Raw genomic sequence first — 8,017 nt, forward strand, 5'->3', positions numbered from 1 at the left:
ACAGACAAACAAATTAAGCACCTAATTAGCCTAAACCTAAACATAATTAACATAATCTAAAAAATCATTGCACAATTAGTGGAATCTAATTAATTAACCATGGAAAAATTAGCACAATCTAGAAAATCATAGGCACAAAGGCCCGTACTACAATGTATTATGGCTTACCATAGACCGGGGGGGGGGGGGGGTACACGGGGACTTTATCGTGCGCGGCGGAATCGACCTCCTTGTCCTCTTGGGACGGTGCAGTGGGATGCGTTTGCCACTCCTGCTAGTGGAGGGCGTCAGCTTGGGATAGTCGAGATAGTGTCAGCAACAAGGTCGAGGTCGTGGTCCTCCCTGGACCCAGCGGTAGCCACGGGGCACCCCTATCGGTGGATGGCCTCTGCTTGGAGGAGACGAGACGACATGACAACATTTTCAGGGTAGGGTCCTCCTTGAAACTAGTGAGAGCTGTGGGACAACCCTATATGTGGAGGGCATTTTCTTGGAAGAGAAGATACAACGGCGGCAACAAATTCGGGGTAGGGGTCCTCCTTGGACAGTGCGGGAGCCAACGGCCACGCCTCGAGGGAGAATAGGTTGAGGTCAGTGGATGTGGGAGGGGCGTCGGGGGATCAGTGATGGCCATGATACCACAATGATGTGAGGCTGGGAGGGGGGGGGGGTCCAATGGCGGCGAGTGGTAGTGGCACAAGAGGCATAGGCAGGGGTGACAATGCTACTACGAAGTGAGGTTAGGGTTTAAACACAGTTTCCTTGCTGTTAGGTCTTCTACCATGAAATTATCACATGCATTGGATATAGAAACCGCCTGAGATACTATTGCAAGAAACAGCAGGTAACAATATAATTATTTGAGCCAATTTGTTTAGAGAAACTAACTCTCTAGAAATGTTCGAATCGTTGCCCTCTAAACCACCACTAGTGTCTCCCAAAATTAATCCGAAATATGACTATAAAGTTAGGATTTACTGTGTACCGTTTATTCTTTGAATCGGCCATCTCTCGACTCCCGGGCTTATTGTTTCTTGTCTGTCGCCTCTATTGCGTGCATATCATGTATATAAAAAAAATCCAAAAATCATGTACTAAATTTTCCTATGGACCCGCTTAGGACATGTACAATGGTTGATATGACATTTTTATCTTGAATTCAACACGTAATCTAGAGATAGACAATTCAAAAACGGTGTCAAATGGATAATATCCTACTCTAATGTATATTTATCAGATATCTCTAAAATGTGCTGTGAGAAATTGTGCTAAGAAATCATCTCTTAATTATTAAGAGAAGTCAGACCTTTTCTTCCGCTTTCTCTCTTTTACATGCTACTAGTAAGCATGCACGTGCAACGCACGACTGATTAGTATGTTATTTTATATCCTAATTGAGCTTCTTGATGCCAGCGTTTTCAAGCATGGAGCGACATTTATTTTTCCTAGCTGCATCTGATACCATGCAAGATGGACACCAAAAAAATCAAACCAAGAAAAGCAATATAGAAAGAAGTCTTATAAGGATACAAATCCATACTTCACAAGATAGCCAAGGCAGCCGGAGCCGAGGTGTAAGGTGGATGTGCTTCTTCGGCCGCCTTCAATAACCCAGTCGCACTCATTTGCTAGATATGCTTAGCTGCACTGGATGATACAAATACATGAACTAAAGGGGCTAGTCCAATTAATTAGTAGGGACAAACCCAAACAGATATAGCCGGGCTATCCAGACGCTGGGCAGTGATGCTTATTGTAGATCTTTTATATGATAAAAGCACATGTTTCCTCAAAAAAGAAATGAATGAACATAATTCCATTTATCATAATGGTTGTTCAGATTAGCAACCCCAAAGCCTTTACAAATCCTCATAATGCTCAGCTCCACTAAAATAAGTTGATGCATGAAAAACAACATTGCCTAATTCTTTATGGAAACAGCTGACCAACAAAAAAAAGTTTTGAAATAAAAATGTTCACAACTTGATGCTCGTCCCTCTCAGAGCTGACACCAAGAAAGAAAATTAGTTTTTATACACAGCTTGTTAATGCCCCATTAGACGCCAATACTACATCAGGCTTAGAGCTGCTATACCTTTTGTCTTCAACAAGTCAAAAACTTACTGCGTGAGAGAAAAAAATAACTTAGATTTTTCAAAAGTATAGATAATGAATAGGCAAGAGCAGATAGGAAATAATCACCTGGGTGAGTCTGCTCATAGCTTAAGATGGTATGGGCATTAGTTAATGACAATCTAAATATTCGATAGCAGTGAAAGAGGAGGTACAAAATACATTAAGATGCGGTCAATGAGCTGATACCTGCGTTTCAAAAAAGGGTAATATTCTTGGGCTGCTGTACTCTTTATTGATCACAGTAGAGATATACTTTGCTCTCTGCCTAAGCCTGCTAGGGATGATGTATGCAACATATTTCACATAGGGAAGTGGAAAACGGTAGAAAACACCCACGTACATCTTGAACAAAAAGATGTTGCCTATTCCCGCAAATTTTTTTTTGCCAAGATAGAATGTTTTGCATGGCAAATCCAATACGTAACTGCAAGCAAACAACAAACTGAGTTTGGTAATAATATCAAATTTGTATCCAGCCACCAAATGCACAAAGAAAATCAAACGCTTCTGACAATGTTCATCGTTCAACTGAGTCTCATATTGCGTGGCCGCTCGCCTCGGAAAGAAGATTAGCAGCAAGAAAGGACCGAAGGTGCAAATATGTCACTGCGCGAGAGAGAAAAATATTAGAGAGAGACAGAAAAAATGTATCTAGAGGTTGCATTCGTATTCGACTGGTTTTGGGGTGGATTATTGCTACGCGTGTTCCAGAACATCAATGGTTGCGCCGTCCCTTCTCCATTGGATGCATGCAGCTGATCACCAGCACTAACAGACGATTAACGATGGAGGCCACCCGCCGGCGAGGGGAGGAGCACCTACCCACAAACAGCAGGAACGAAACGGCAGAATCGACAGCCAACGACATCGATACATCGGGGAAGAACCATGACCTAGGATAGGAGACGGCGAGCAAGGGCAAAGAAAGGTAGACATGGAGGCCTGGAGGGCCAGCGAGTCGCGCGGGGAGGAGATGCAGCGGGCAGAGCAGCACAAGGGACGGCGGCGGCGGTGAAACCCTATCGCTCGTGCGCTGAGAGGTGTCATTTTCCTCGAATAGTGACGTGAACAGTAGATTCGTGATTTTTTCACAATGTAACGTGAATAGCGGGCCTGTAATTTTAGCACTCCTCCAGTCAGGTTTATTAGTATTTTTGTGATCCTCAGATGATCCAGAAATGCAAACCGTCCGCGTAATTAATCAGCCCTTAATCACATGCATCCGCCTCGCTCTTTCCTAGTGCGTGCCCCATGCGCTTCATTATATCTTTTCTCCATCCAATCTTTCCTTTTCTTGCGTGGTACATAATCATCCCTTTTAATTCATCATTAATACGTGAGTAGACCGAACCAATCCATGATAATGCTGCTGCATGCAGGCCACAAATGACGTGAATCAATTTATTCCTTTATTTTCTGGTCGCGTGATATATGGCAGGGTTGCGGACGCGGAGGTTTTCAGCCTGGTGGAGTATGGTCAGCCTAGGTAAATTGCTAAGCGTACACCAGATCGCGATTAGATTAATGATAGCTGTTAGATTGAGTCGTCTGGGCTTAATCCTGTGGTGGTTATGTGTCCACGGATGTTTGCTTGGGTGCGCGTAGAAAAGATAATGTTTAATTGTTTATTAGTATAGAGATAATCTCTCTCCTTAATTTTTTTTGCGGCAGATCTCTCTCCTTAATTGCTTGTACATTCCAAATTCATTAACTAATTTCTTGTAGCCCATAACTGCAATCTATGGTACGTTACCTGCAAAACAAAAGCAATCTCTGGTACGACGTACGTTCATGTACCGTTATACTCTGGTAGGCCTACTCAACTACTCCGATGGTGGTGCATGCAGACCCCTGTTAATGAAAAAACAGTTTTGCTAAAGCACATCTAGATGTGCCATAAGTATTGCACATCTAAATTTTATGTCATTGATCTTACGTTGAGATTCGTGTGGATATTTTCTTTTTCTTTTTTTCTTCCTCTTTATGCTTAATTCACTCATTTAGATGTGCAATAACTAGAGCACATCTAGATGTGCCCTAAACACACCCAATTAAAAAATGTCACCATTTGTAATATCATATCAATATCATTAATTACACGCGTCATGGTAGTCTTGTAGATGTTCATATTTTTCAAAATTAAAGATTAGTCAAACATTACAAATTTTGACTTGGAACAAAACTTGTATTGAGTAAAAAGAAATGGAGGGAGTACTTAGAAAGATCACGCGAGCATTATGCGTCAATAAACCGGGTCGTTCTCTACGCCTAAGTCGACTGATAATTCAGTTTACTGAAAAGGTACGACTTGCACTTAGTTATTGCACATCTAAATGAGTGAATTAAGCATAAAAAGGAAGAAAAAAAGAAAAAGAAAATATCCACACGAATCTCAACGTAAGATCAATGACATAGGACTTAGATGTGCAATACTTATGGCACATCTAGATGTGCTTTAGCAAAACTGTTTTTAATATAAACTTGATCAAGCTTTATGAAGTTTGACCATTACAAATCTTATATTCCTTTGTGTTGCACTCTCACTGCTATATATAGTGTTCCGGCGCAGAGAAAAAGAAATGCACTCATCTCAAGCCATGGCGAAACAAGAACTAGATGTCACGTACTACTACAGTTACCTCTTCATGGCCACCGTGCTGCTACTCCCCATCCTCCTCATCGCCATGTTCAGACCGCCGCGCAAGCACGACGGGCGAGAACCTTCCCCCGGGGCCATGGCGGCTGCCGGTCATCGGCAGCATGCACCACCTCGTTGGCGCGCTCCCGCACCACGCCATGCGTGACCTCGCCCGCCGTTACAATGCTCCTCTCATGCTGCTCCGCCTGGGGGAGCTCGACGTCGTTGTGGCCTCGTCCGCCAGCGCGGCGAAGGAGATCATGAAGACCCACGACACAACATTTGCCACGCGGCCGCGGACGGCCACCCTCCGTGCCATCACGAGAGACGACCTTGGCATCTCCCTTGCACCACACGGCGAGCACTGGCGACGCCTCAAAAAGCTCGGTGTTACCGAGCTACTAAGCGCGCGGCAAGTCCGATCCCTCCGGGGATGCCGCCAGGCCAATGCTGCCGCCCTAGTCTCCTCCATCATCGTCTCGTCGCTATCGTCAGCTCCCTCCTCAGCAATGAGTTCCTGAAGCTCCTGGATGAGGGCGTCAAGCTGGCTGCCGGGTTCAGCCTCGCCGACCTGTTCCCATCGTCGCGCCTCGCACGTGTATTTAGTGGCTCGGCGCGAGATAGGCCAGGTCATAGACCGCATCATCGAGGACCATCGCACGAGGTGGTCGGCCGGTGCCAGCGATGAAGACCTCGTGGACGTGCTGCTGAGGGTCCAGAATGACGGCAGCCTCCACGTGCCTCTTGACGTTGGAAACATCCGTGCCGTGATTACCGTAAGATTGGCCTCCATGCTATAGAATTGCATACATGCAGTTATACTTCAGCACTCTCATCTGTGTGCCTCGCATGCATCTCTTTTAATTATACAGATTGTGCCAGAGTAGTTTTGAACTCAATACCTTTGGTTTTGATAACCTATAGAATTTGCATGCATCGGTATGTTATCCAAAAGCTTAAGCTGATGCGCAAGAGGTGCAATGCCTGTGAATTGGGGCTTGGGGCCAGCCCCAAAAAGCAGTTTAGGGGCTACATGGAGATGTTCTTGTTCTTCGACACATGCATCTTTCCACCAAAAACTCTCAAGTTAAGTTCTCTTCTTGTAGGATATGTTTTCGGGGGGAAGCGAGACCTCGGTGACAACACTCCAGTGGGCGATGGCGGAGCTCATGCGAAGCCCGGCGGTGAGAGTTGCATCGGTGAGGAGGCCCTGCAGGAGCTGCGATATTTGCATCTAGTAATCAAGGAGTCGCTCCGGCTACACCCGGTGTTGCCGCTGCTCCTCCCACGGGAGTGCCAGAAACCTTGCCGTGTCCTTGGCTATGACGTGCCGAAGGGAGCCATGGTGCTTGTCAACGTGTGGGCGATCGGGCGGGATTCTGCGAGCTGGGGCACCGATGACGAGGAGTTCAGGCCGGAGAGGTTTGAGGAGGCCGGTGACGCGTCGGTGGACTTCAGGGGAACGAACTTCGAGCTCGTGCCATTCGGCGCCGGCTGGACGATGTGCCCTGTGGTCACGTTTGGGCTTGCGGTTGTGGAGCTCATGCTAGCGAGCCTGTTGTTCCATTTCGATTGGGGGCTCCCTGGAGGAGGTGCCGGTGGGCTGGACATGGTGGAGGAGCTCGGGATCACGGCGAGGAGGAAGGGCGACCTGCTGCTGCATGCCACCGTTTCGTGTGCCTGCTCCTAATCCATGAATATTCAAACATGGCAATGTCGTATAGCCTTTGTTGTCTTTGTAGCTAAATAAAATGAGTCAGAGAAAAAAGTACTTAATGTTTCATTATGCAATCCAGGGTCTAAGTTGTTTGTTTAGTGTGTGTGTGTGTGTGTGTGTGTGTGTGTGTGTGTGTGTGTGTGTGTGTGTGTGTGTGTGTGTGTGTGTGTGTGTGTTTCACTGTTGTATTATCAGAGCACCATTGTCAGTATTGTCTATCACAGGAACTCGATGCACGCCGGTGCTTTGTCATGTTATCTATTACTAGCAAAAGAGGTGTATTGTAACGGGAAAGAAAAGTCCTTAAAAAACTGAAAAACAATTTTTGTTGGACACAGTAAGGACTTTTAAATTTTGATTTTTATTCCGATAGAGTCCTCCACGTGCATTGGTGACAGGAAACAACTGATCGAGCAAAGCAGGCATTTCCGAGGCGGCGCCTAGGATTGGAGCGTGTTGGTGACAGGTGCTGACTCCTCGACATGATTATTAGTGAAGACGTGAGGCCACGCTGCGCCCCGCACACATCTCATACACGTCCTTCATCGGTCGACGGCCCAATACTAAATGGTCAGACGTTGCCATACGAATCAAACATTATTGGATTGAATAGTTCTCTTCTTTATAGCAACTTTGCCCAGCCTATTCCTTAAGGGGCTTGTTGATTGTCTACCCACAGACATATATAAATTGGTGAGATTCGGTGTAGGTGGGACTATTGATTAACATGTCAAGTGTAAAACAACCAGGTGGGACATATATAAATTGTTGAGATCCCGGCAAAAATCGCTGTCCACATGTCAGTTGCTTGTGCGTCCTACTTTGCCGAGTACGTCCGAGTCAGGTCTTGGCGAAGACGACGTCTCGACACTCATTGGGCACAACGTGACGCGCTTCGGGCCCTCCGAGTTCGCCGGGTCCCTCTGGATGACTCTTGGCAAAGTGGCCTGCCACGTGGCTGCATCCGTCTTTTGCCGAGTATACCACTTGGGGATTGACAAAAGGTTTGCCGAGCCCCCAATGAACAACTCTCGGCAAAGTGGTTTTTGCCTAAAAGGTTCGGGCCGAATACTCTTAGCCGAGAACTACACTCGGCAAACTCTCTGCCGAGTGGGAAATGACTTTCGCCGAGTTTTCCTGACACTCGGGAAACTCGGAAATTCTAGTAGTGTATGTGTGCAAATATGTAGTTGAAATGTACTATGTAAACTAAAATTAGAAAGTAGGCAACTTTTTTACTCCAGGGGATCGGTTAAAAACGGCACTTCTTTTTTTCAAAAAAGAAAGATACTTCTTTAGAGGAGTAAATGTACTCCTCTAAAGATACTCGGCCATTTACCCCTCTAAATTATAGGGGGTCGTTTAGAGATGCTCTAGGATGGTTTTGGACCAAAGTGTATTCAAATTACCAAAGACTACAAGTTTCGCGACCAGTTCGTTGCTCCCACCGTGCAAGTTCATATCTCTATAATTATATATCCTCCCAAATTCATCAACTAATTTCTTGTAGCTCTTTATGACAATCA

General features: G+C 45.7%; 1 pseudogene; it reads left to right on the forward strand.

The window, feature by feature from the left end:
- The first annotated feature begins 4,733 nt into the window (after positions 1-4,733).
- On the forward strand, positions 4,734-6,471 carry LOC125525891 (annotated as a pseudogene).
- Positions 6,472-8,017: the final 1,546 nt, after the last annotated feature.

The sequence above is a fragment of the Triticum urartu genome, chromosome 7 (genome assembly GCF_003073215.2).
Source record: "Triticum urartu cultivar G1812 chromosome 7, Tu2.1, whole genome shotgun sequence".
Taxonomy (NCBI): domain Eukaryota; kingdom Viridiplantae; phylum Streptophyta; class Magnoliopsida; order Poales; family Poaceae; genus Triticum; species Triticum urartu.